Source organism: Ruditapes philippinarum, unplaced genomic scaffold (genome assembly GCF_026571515.1).
Source record: "Ruditapes philippinarum isolate M1 unplaced genomic scaffold, ASM2657151v2 ctg821_1_1_1_1, whole genome shotgun sequence".
Lineage (NCBI taxonomy): Eukaryota > Metazoa > Mollusca > Bivalvia > Venerida > Veneridae > Ruditapes > Ruditapes philippinarum.
Window position 1 is genome coordinate 1 of NW_026852645.1, and position 11,278 is coordinate 11,278.

An 11,278-nucleotide genomic window follows, 5' to 3' on the forward strand; every position below is an offset into this window, starting at 1 on the left:
CAAAGATTCTGTGTATTTTTTTTCTTTGTTTTTCAAAAATTTTGGTTTAGATTATTTCAATAATTAGACTATAAAAACTGAATTTGGCAAAGTATTTGAACTCTGAGTTAGTGTCGGTGTGAGAACCGAAGCCTTAAAGAATAATCAGACACCTCCTCTAGGACAGAATTACAACATGTAAGGCCTGTAACTGTTTGCATGTAAACAAAGTAGTTTTTTGACTTCCTTACAAAATACTTAATCACTTTAACTATACTGAATTTACTTTGTAATCTCAAGACGTCGAGAAAAAATAGCGTTTGGTTGCAGTTAAATAACATCACTTGAAATAGTTTACAAAATTTTGATAATAATCCTTTTTTGTTTAATTAAGTTTAATTTTTAAATTGAAAAAAAAACAACCCCAAAAAACACCGAAAATAATTGTTGTTGGGCTCTGATAATTGCGCCAATTACCGACGGTATAGAAGTTTGTCCATCGTCCATTATTAAAAGTTTGCATTATTAAATTATTTTTCCTTTTCACTTTTTTTTAATATTCTTTTTATTTATTTATTTATTCCCCTCCGATCATTATTTATTCGTTCCATGTGCTTAATTAACAGCTTGAACAATTCATCTTTCATACAATCATAAGCATGAAAATTAAGGACGTTATAACATGCAACTTTGACACTTAATTTTATTAAGATAGATTATACAACGCTTACTCGTATTCATTTTTGTGTGTGCAAAATTGCAGAGTATCTTTATTAAAGTGAACTTACTAGGACAAATTCGGAGATTTGATTAAACAACATATGCATTTTCGACTTCCATATAATTTTGAAAAGTGCCGTACGGCTAGCCTAATACAGTGTGTCCGGGACTCCAGGCTAGTCGTACGTGACTCACGTACGGCTAGAACTTTTGGCTAGCCGTACGGGCCCGTACGGCTAGCCACTTCCTAAATATTTTTCAGTCCAAATGAATTTTTTAAAAATGTTAATTTTAAGCACAGGCACGAGTATCGGACCTGGAAGAAAAAATATGACCAGATAGATAACAAAAACCTGTGTTCATCTTAAAAGTGTAAAAAAAAAACCCAAATAATTAAATAATGACCCCATTTAAAAATATACTATAAGTTAAAGGGGGTCATTATTTATTTTTTTGGGTTTTTTTTGACACTTTTAAGATGAACACAGGTTTTTGTTATCAATCTGGTCATATTTTTTCTTCCCAGGTCCGATACTCGTGCCTGTGAATCGAACATGAAAATTTTTTTAAAATGTTAATTTTAGGTGGGGCGAATCGTCACTAAATTGGGACGAATCGTCACGGTGACGAATTGTTACCCTGTTACCGACAAATTTTATAAACAAATCTTCAAAAATTGATCACACGGGTGGCTCAGTTTCATAAAGTCTTTTCTATTTAATCAAGGAAACTGAAAAATTACTAAAGAACTTACAATTTCTTCAAAATATCCTAGTTGTCTGTATCGATTAATGAATGACGAAAGTCGAATCAACGGTAGCAAGACCGCATCCTATTGCGCAGCAACAATTGCCGCGCCCATGAAGAACAAGGGAACTTTACATTTGCTATGTTTAGCGCTATTTTTACTAGTTATAGCTCTGTCTAGCGAACTAACTGCTACTAATTCCTTCCAGACATTGATCGAACCCTCGAAACCCAGTATCATGAAGCTTGCAATTGCTACAAGAACCATCAAATGGCGGAGCGCATGTTATATTAAAAACAATGTTGGAACAAACTTTATATTGTGTTTATTATTGATTCAGTCGGGTGACATAGAAATTAATCCTGGACCTAAAACCTTGAAATATCCTTGTGGAATTTGTAATAAAATATTGGTTCCTGGAATGTTAAAGCTGTACAATGTGACTGCTGTGACACTTGGTACCATGCTAACTGTGCAAAAATCAGTAGTGAAACTCTTGCATACCTTGATATTTCAGAGGTAGTTTGGATCTGTAAAAAGGACGATTGTGGCATCCCAAACCTATCTAGAGTGTGCTCTTTTGACTTAGATGACTTTTTATTAGAAAATACTTTCTCACCATTGGTGAAAGACTCTGCTAGAATTAGCAGTAGGCTACACAACCAGTACCACATGTAAACATTAACTTATCTTCGTCCCCACCTCGGAGGAGAATCTCGCGTCCCTTGAAACCAGATAGTTTATCGTTTGTAGCATCAACACCGCGCGTATTACTACCGTCTACCGATCTGGATAGTAACATTTCACATATTTCTAACGTAACATCAACACATTCCGGTAGTGTTGAATCTGAGCTTACATCATCTTTTTTGGGTGACATGGAATCAAGTAGTGATAACCCATCTGTGGATAGTATTCGTTCACTTTCTAAATCACTCCACGTTAATAAGTCTCACTTGAAATTCGAAGTGATAAATTTCCAGAGTATTCGTAATAAGAAAACGGAGTTTTACAACATTATAGCTAGTAAAAGCGCCGGATGTTATCTTAGGCACTGAAACGCATTTGAATAGTGAGGATCTGAGTGCTGAACTCTTACCAACAAATATCCCGTCTATTGACAAATATCAAATATTCAGGAAAGATCGGTCAGAATTAGTGAACAAACGCGGCGGTGGTGTTATTATAATGGTTAGACCTGGCTTACAAGCTGAGGAATGTTCAGATTTAGACTCTGCCTGTGAAATAAAAAATGGATTAAAATCAAAATCGATAAAAACGAACAAGTTTTAGTTGGATCTTTCTACCGAGAACCAAAGGCTACTATAGAAACATTAGATGAACTTGAAAATTCACTATTAAAAGCGAACTGTACTTCTCCATACAAAAATATGAAGAAATTTCTAGGGGGTGATTTCAACCTCGGAGACGTGGACTGGGATAATGGATATACATTGCCAAATGCTAGGGATAAGACTTTTTGTGATAAATTAATCGATATAACTTCAACTTGTTTTATTGAACAAATTAACAGAACCCCTACACGTAAGGGTAGGATTTTAGACTTATTCTTTACGAGCCATCCAACACTCATACAACGACACGTAGTCGGACCACCTATCGGGCTCAGTGACCATGATATCTTATCTGTAACAACATTTATCAAGCCGGTTATTAACAAACTACCGCCGAGAACCGTGTTTAATTATAGAAAAGCGGACTGGCGGAAAATTAAAGATTGTGTGCTATCATTTCAACACGAGTTTCTGCGTAATATACATAACAACACAGTTGATGTAAACTGGAACAATTTTAAACAAATATTATTAGAATCAATGGAACAATATATACCGAAGAAAACTGTAAAAGGGAAATCGGACATACCGTGGTTATCAAAGAATATCAAACGGCTTATTAAGAAAAAACGCTACTTATATAACATTGCAAGAAAAAGTAATAACGCAAGTGACTATAAAAAATTTAGTGACCTTCGCAAAACTGTAAGGAATAAATTACATACTTCCTACTACAATTACATTAGTAATCTTCTAGATCCAGAAAATGATAAATCTTCGAAATCCTTTTGGAAATATATAAAGTCTCGTAAACAAGACAGCGTAAACATTGGAACATTGAAAAACAACGGTCAAATCGCCGAGTCCGCTAGTCATAAGGCAGAAATGCTTAACAACCAATTTTGTTCAGTATTTACGAAAGAATCTTTGGACAATCTACCAAATAAAGGATCTTCGCCTTACCGCTCGATGCCCAAGATAAACGTTACATTAAATGGCGTTGTTAAGTGTATTAACAGACTTAATCCCAAGAAAGCTTCTGGGCCAGATAAAATACCTATCATAGTCTTAAAAGAATGTGTAACTGAAATAGCACCAATTATACGGTCTTTATTCCAACAGTCAATTGATAAATCTGAAGTACCATTGGACTGGAAAAACGCTAACATTGTACCAATTTTCAAAAAAGGCGACAGAACCAAACCATCGAACTACCGCCCTGTAAGCTTAACCGCAGTTGTTTCTAAAATGATTGAACATATAATAGTTTCGCAAGTAATGAACCATTTAGACAGCCAGAACATTCTTCATGAAAACCAACATGGGTTCAGGGCTAAACGCTCATGTGAATCTCAACTTCTATTAACTACAGATGACATTGCTCGTAGTGTTAATCTTGGTCACCAGGTTGATATGGCGGTGCTTGACTTTTCTAAGGCTTTCGATAAAGTGTCACATCAGCGTCTCTCTGTGAAAATGCAATATTATGGTATATGTAATGAAACCAACTTATGGATTAATGAATTCCTTAACGGTCGTTATCAACGAGTAGTAGTAGACGGAGAATCATCAAGACCGTCACTGGTAACATCTGGCGTGCCCCAGGGAACTGTGCTTGGTCCTGCATTGTTTTTACTATATATTAACGACATCGCCTCGGATTGTTTGTTTGTTTGTTTGTGTCATTTTACGCCTTTTTCCAACAGTATTTCAGTCATATAGGCGGGTAGTTTCCTAACCATCGTTCCTGGAGAGTTACACCAGTATTTGACGACCTTCCTCCGCGCTAAACTACCAAAGCATCTCCCGGGGATCGAACCCACGCCAGAGAGGTAACTGGATTAGAAGTCATCGACTCTAACCACTCGACCACGGAGGCCTCGCATATTAAGTCATCAATTCGCCTATTTGCTGACGATTGTGTCATTTATAGACCCATACTCACCAGTGAAGATCATAATATTTTACAAAAAGACCTGGACACCTTAGTTGATTGGAGTAATACCTGGTGTTATGTTGTATGGATGATAACAAGATTCAAACTATTCTACTATTTTATTATAACCATTTAATACATGTTGTTAAGACCAGAGCTCAAGTGAGAATGACCAGGTATCAGAGAGGCATGATCATATATATAACATAGCATTAATGAATATCAAGTAAAGGGAAGTAATCCCATTAACTATACAGCTAAACATGTAAAGAGTTATCTAATCTTGATATCATAACACCTGGCAAATGGAATTTAACGTCGATAAATGTGCAACCATGTCAATAACAAATAAACGTAACAAATCTGTATTTGACTACAAAATGAAAAATCAATCACTACATGTTGTTAAAAACCACCCATATCTGGGAGTTGAACTAGCAGATACTATGAAATACAACCTTACACATCGATTCAATCACAGCAAAAGCTTCTAGTACTCTTGGTTTCATCAAACGGAACTTAAAACATTGCCCGACCACAGTAAAGGAAAGAGCTTATCAAACTTTGGTTCGACCTAAACTGGAATATGCGTCACCAATTTGGAATCCCCAACAACTTAATACATCGAAGAAACTTGAACAAATACAACGGAACGCGGCAAGATTCGTCATGAATAAACCATTCAATCGTAACAATCCATCTAGCGTAACATCAATGCTACACGACCTAAAATGGCCAACACTTGAACAACGTCGTCAGTGTGCGGACTTAATTCTTATGTATAAAGTGTTTAATAACCTAGTGGCTGTACCAGTTGAATACCACCCACAACTATCTACAAGATACACAAACTCGGTAAAGTTCGTCACTTATCACTGCAGACTTAATGCGTACAAACATTCATTCTTTCCAAGAACTGTACCTTATTGGAATAACTTACCAACTAACATCACAACTGTGGACAATCTGGACAGTTTTAAAACTGCTGTCCAGTCATACGTATATGTGTAAATTATTAAAATCGTGTATAGTGTACAAACATGTTGGATTTTACTTCACACTACGTTTTCACATTATTTTAACTCGAACGCCTGGTGCCGCACATGGGGGACAGGTGTTTAGCCCACGTTTTTAATGGAGCACATTTCACATCACCACTCGTCGCTGATGTCTGCACAGCGGATTTACAGACGAGATCAACATAGAAGTAGAAGTAGAAGACACTTCACCCCCCAGACACTTCATCCCTCAAATTTTGAAGACACTTCACTCCTTAAGACACTTCACCCCCCAAAATCAGTAAGACACTTCACCCCTCATCCAATTTTTTCTATAAAGTAAATAAGTCAAGTTAGTCAACAACATAATGCTTATAATTTTATATGTTTATATTAATTATTTTTAGTATTATTTGATAAAATATTTTGCTTAATACCTTTATTTTTACTAAGTTTATAAAGCTAATTTAGGTTAATTGGTTGTATTGCCAAATGATATATACAATGCACTTTCATCCATTAAGTGTTTATTGCATGTCACCTTGTTTATTCAACATTTTGATTGGTTGTTTGTTTATTCAACAGTTATCTCATAATTGATTAGATAATTGAATTAAAATGGTATTATTGTATGAAAATTAAATTTATTTATAATATTGAATAAATAAATAAATTAATAAAATGAATATTAATGAATATAAATGAATATGAATGAATGAATTGGTTGCTTTATAAAATATAGTAAAAATAAATTATTTATTAACATTATCAGACACAATTATCCTGCATTTCATACAAAGATCATTCATAATGTCATTTGTTAAACAAATAAATAGCACCAGTTATGTAAATTAAGCACTAAGTTAAAGTAGAAATTGTCTCCAAAACTTCAAGAATTAAATCAACTCAAATTTATAAGACAATGGGTTATACTTTAAATTACATGAAAGTCTTTGTACGAGTTTATATATATATATCAAAGGAAAATTCACACAAAGGTTCACACACTTCACTAGAAAGATTTTTCAATTAATTACATGTATATCACTTTTACTTGAATTGGAATTAGTATAAAATATGTAAAATATTTAATTTAATAATACCTTGTATTATTAACTAAATTGTGATATGAGCCTTTTTATAGGTATATCCATTGTCTTTGGTCAGTTACTTGATAAAATAATAATAAAATATGTTAAAACAATAAACATACTCAATCACTAATGAATGCATTTAACATTTTCTACATAAATAATTGTTAAACACAAAATGATAAAATGAGGGGTGAAGTGTCTCAATCAAATTTCTTAAAATGAGGGGTGAACTGTCTGAGGGGTGAAGTGTCTGCAAAAAAGGGCCTAGGGTGAAGTGTCTGGGAGGTGAAGTGTCTGTAAGCCGAATCAACATGGCTGACCTCAATGACCTGTCACGTGATTCAATCGCGCATTGATATTATTTCTGTACACAGCACAAATTTACTGTAATTTTCGATATCATGATACATTTTAAAATGTATGATAACCCTCCTGTAATGAATGAAGGTACGGATTTTCTAACTTGTTACCGACCATACGGAACTATTTACTACGTGCATGTATATATTTCAGCCGAAATTCGTTTGGCAATATGCCTCAGATGTAACTTATAACTTTGGGCCGCTTTGCGCAAGCGCAGCGACCCAAAAATACAGTAGGCAACATATCATTTAAAGTGACATTGTGCTACTTTTATCAAAATGCATATTTCTAAAGACTGACCATTATAATTGTGATCGACCAACAGTTTGATTTGGAAAATGTTAAAGATAAAATATAAAATTGCCTAAAATATGACAAATAGAACTTTACAGGATATTTACAGACATTTCCTTTGGTCTCGTGGTTTATTTATTGTTCGTGCAAAGAAATGATAAAGTTGAAAGGAATCGTGTGGCAAATTATAAACTTATTTTGACGTTCACCTGTTCAATCACTATAATATGTTCTGGAATGAGCAAAAATGTGACCCATTGATCAATTAACGTATTGCGCCGATGATTGTAGTGCTAGTTTGACACACATATTTCAGTCGGATTAGAATCCAGATCTTTATATCTTGTGACGACTATTTCTCCATTCCTGAACAAGTGCTTGCTCGAGTTCCTGTAAATTGTGGGATGATTTGAACAGGCGTGTGAGAAAAGCGACCAGTAGCCCTTCGCAATTTTCTGGAGCCGGGGAAATATTCCCCAAGTCTCCGTGTGAAACTACGTCATTTTCATGAGATATACATTATAGGTGTTTAAATGTTGTTTAAGGGGAGTGGTGGCATTGTGGTCAAGGTGTCTGACTCTCAACTTAGGAATCATGGCTTATAGGATCATGACCATGTTTCTTCATATGACTTCAGTTCTACTTGGTTACAGGAAGCGGACTCGAAAGTGATTAATATAATTGCAAGAACTTATTTGCAATCGAGCTTAAATAGACATGTTTAAACCAGAACACAGATTTAGTGCAATCCAGAGATTATTCATTTTGATACCATTTTAACAGCCATTCTGTGATTTTTTTATTTTACAGTAGCCTATTTGTATTGTTATTTTTTTCTTTTTTATTGTCAATGAATTGTGAATAAAATTAAAATATAAAAACTATAGTAAGTATGATATGTTGAATACTGTATGATCCAAATTTGAACAAAATCCGTCCATAAATAACCAGTTTTATAGATCTACTGAAAAATTAAAGTGTCGCGGTATAAGTGCCTCTGAGTGTATGCTCTCATCCAATACAGATATACTGCCGGCAACATAATCAAGTAAATTAATAATGCAATAAATACCATTACAAATTAGCGGTTTTAAACGAATATTATAAGTAATAATGATATAAATTAATCTTTATAATAAGATATACGTGTATCATTTTAGCTGCAATGACACTCATATAAAATTATAATGTTATATTTTGTAGAAAGATGTTTCAGATGTCTTTGATTGGTTGATTCCTGGAACATTTGGTGTTGGTGGAAGTTTAGAATTTTACATCACGACGCCAGAAGGTGGCACTTGGGAAGGGTAATATTGAATTTTCTTTTACATAATACACGTGCTTTACACGTAACAGTAATTATAAATACATCCGTGTCTACACTGTAAATGTTGGTCTTTTCACGTTTGGATGGATCATGGTATGGAGTTTACGCGGACTCAGTCATGTGGGATTTTGGGTATTAAAATATTCAGTTGGGTTGGGAAAGCTATTTTCGCCGTGATGAAAACCAAGTCAGTCATTTTGTATATATTAATATAGGTTCGCTATCAACTTACTGGATACTACAGATGTTAATTTCAACGTGTATGGGGGAGCCTCTGAGGCCGTTATGTTCCATATAATTGTTGTAAAACAAGATAACGAGCTAATGGTCAAAACATGGGCTCAAGCGTCTGGCTGGACGAACATATTAAGCATGGCAATTCCATTTCCTGAAGGAAGTGTTACCAAGTTTACTGTAGTACCATATACAGACGTCTTGCAAGTAAGATATGTTTCTAATGGTATTAATGTCATTTTTTTACCATATCCATGCATTAATGAGTTTGAAGATATGGTATGCTGAGTGAGCTTATCAGATTAATCCAATCTTAAAATATGTATAAGCCGGATATCCAAGGCGAAATTTGTAGCTATTAACCAATACATATATAAATGAAGAACAGAAACCAAGTACTGGATCTACAGTTATTTTACATAACTACTAAAGTATACTATGTACCGAATATTAAACAGTTTTTCCTAATTGCTATATTAAAGCTTGTTTTTTTTACTTTAGTCATGCAATTCAATGATGATACTGCGCGTAACCGTTACCATTAGCTCTTTCATTGTCATAACCATTATTAAGAAAGCTATTGTTTTCTGCAGAAAGCAGATTTTCTCCAGATTCAATAAACGAACTTAATACTTTAATGAACAATCAAGGAAAAATATTGTAATACATGTAGTTATGAAAAAAAAGTTTAATTAAATATAGATTGACGTGAAAAATTGTCTCTATAATTAATTCTAACGTAATTTCAAATTACTTATAGATAATTACAGAAGGTAAAATTAAGTTATATCAAGTATGATATATCCGCGTAGATGACATATTCGTCTGACGGTATATATAGGCCTAACAATTAATTTGATGTGTCGTAAAGTGTTTGGCTCAGTGTGGAACAATGCAAAGTAAGGGTTGTCTACATCGCCGTTTATGTCAGTTTTAGTTGAACACATGTTTTCATTTCAACCTACTTGGACCTATATTACAATTTTTCATACTTGCTTCTTGGAAAATCATTCATTCAGTTTTACATAACCACAAATAGAGTTAACATATGTAAAAAGTACTCATTTTTTAAACATTTCAATCTTTTCTTGTGACCAAAGTCATGGGTCCAAAGAGCAAAGATCATTGTACATGTTTACTTTGCTAAAGATAATGCATTTCTTTCACATCATTTGTAATCGTCTGTTCCTTCATTTCACTAGTAAGATGATAAAAAGCTGATGGTTAATACTGCAATAACGTACGGATGGAAAATAAGCTTATGACCAAAATAAAATAGGCTAATGGCTAAAAAGAATAGGCTTATGACCAAAACAGAATAGGCTTATGACCAAAAACAGAATAGGCTTATGACCAAAACAGAATAGGCTTATGACCAAAACAGAAAAGGCTTATGACCAAAACAGAATAGGCTTATGACCAAAACAGAATAGGCTTATGACAAGACAGAATCAAAGTGATTAAAACGTAGCGGTAAATTATAATCAATTGATGGAAGTATACAATTATGCAATAGTTATCGTTTATGTTGTTTCTTTTTCAGGTATTGATTGACGATGAACACTTAGTCCAGTACCCACACACTGTCGATCCTACCACTGCAAAATTGATCAACATTAATCCTTTTTCAAACACCTTAATTAAGCTTCACAATATTACCTTTATAGGTATATAGACCAAGATCGACTAATTGAAATTTGTCAAAGCTATTTTTTTCAAATTCTTACATATAATAAATTTCTATAAAAACAGTTCACCTGCCAGCGTTCGTAAGCGTCTAGGTAGACTTCCGCTGTTACCTCTGTGTCTGTGTTTTCCCATCCCCTCTTTTCCATTACTAATGTCCGTGGTCCTTGAACATAAGTCAGTTCACAGCCTGGAAATAGAATTTTATAACGTTTTAAAACACTGTCCAAATATGAATCACGCATATTGTTGATATATAATGAGAGAGACGTAATGATATTAAAAGCTTTCTAAACATATCGGTTTATGTTTGATAAATCAAGCTCAGTGATATAAGGACTATCCTGATGCTTGTGGTAATAATACATGATGACGTCATAAGAGCCTTGACCAATACAAACACGCGCAATTGCATGCGACTTTCTAACGTCATAGAGCATAGACCAAGATAAACACGCGCACTCGACTTGCTGACGTCATAGAGCATAGACCAAGACAAACACGCACACGCGTATAGTATGACCAATCTCTTTACGCAAGACACTCTTACTTTTCAAAGCATTCTAAGTAACCGAAAAAATAGTTCGTGCTAAATGATTTTATA

The 11,278-nt window shown here is 34.1% G+C and overlaps 1 long non-coding RNA gene across 1 annotated transcript; it reads left to right on the forward strand.

Annotated features, from left to right (window-relative positions):
• The first annotated feature begins 8,591 nt into the window (after positions 1-8,591).
• LOC132719694 (uncharacterized) lies at positions 8,592-11,278 on the forward strand. Its single transcript, XR_009624264.1, has 3 exons — positions 8,592-8,734; positions 8,970-9,195; positions 10,532-11,278. It is a non-coding gene; the product is annotated as an uncharacterized LOC132719694 (long non-coding RNA).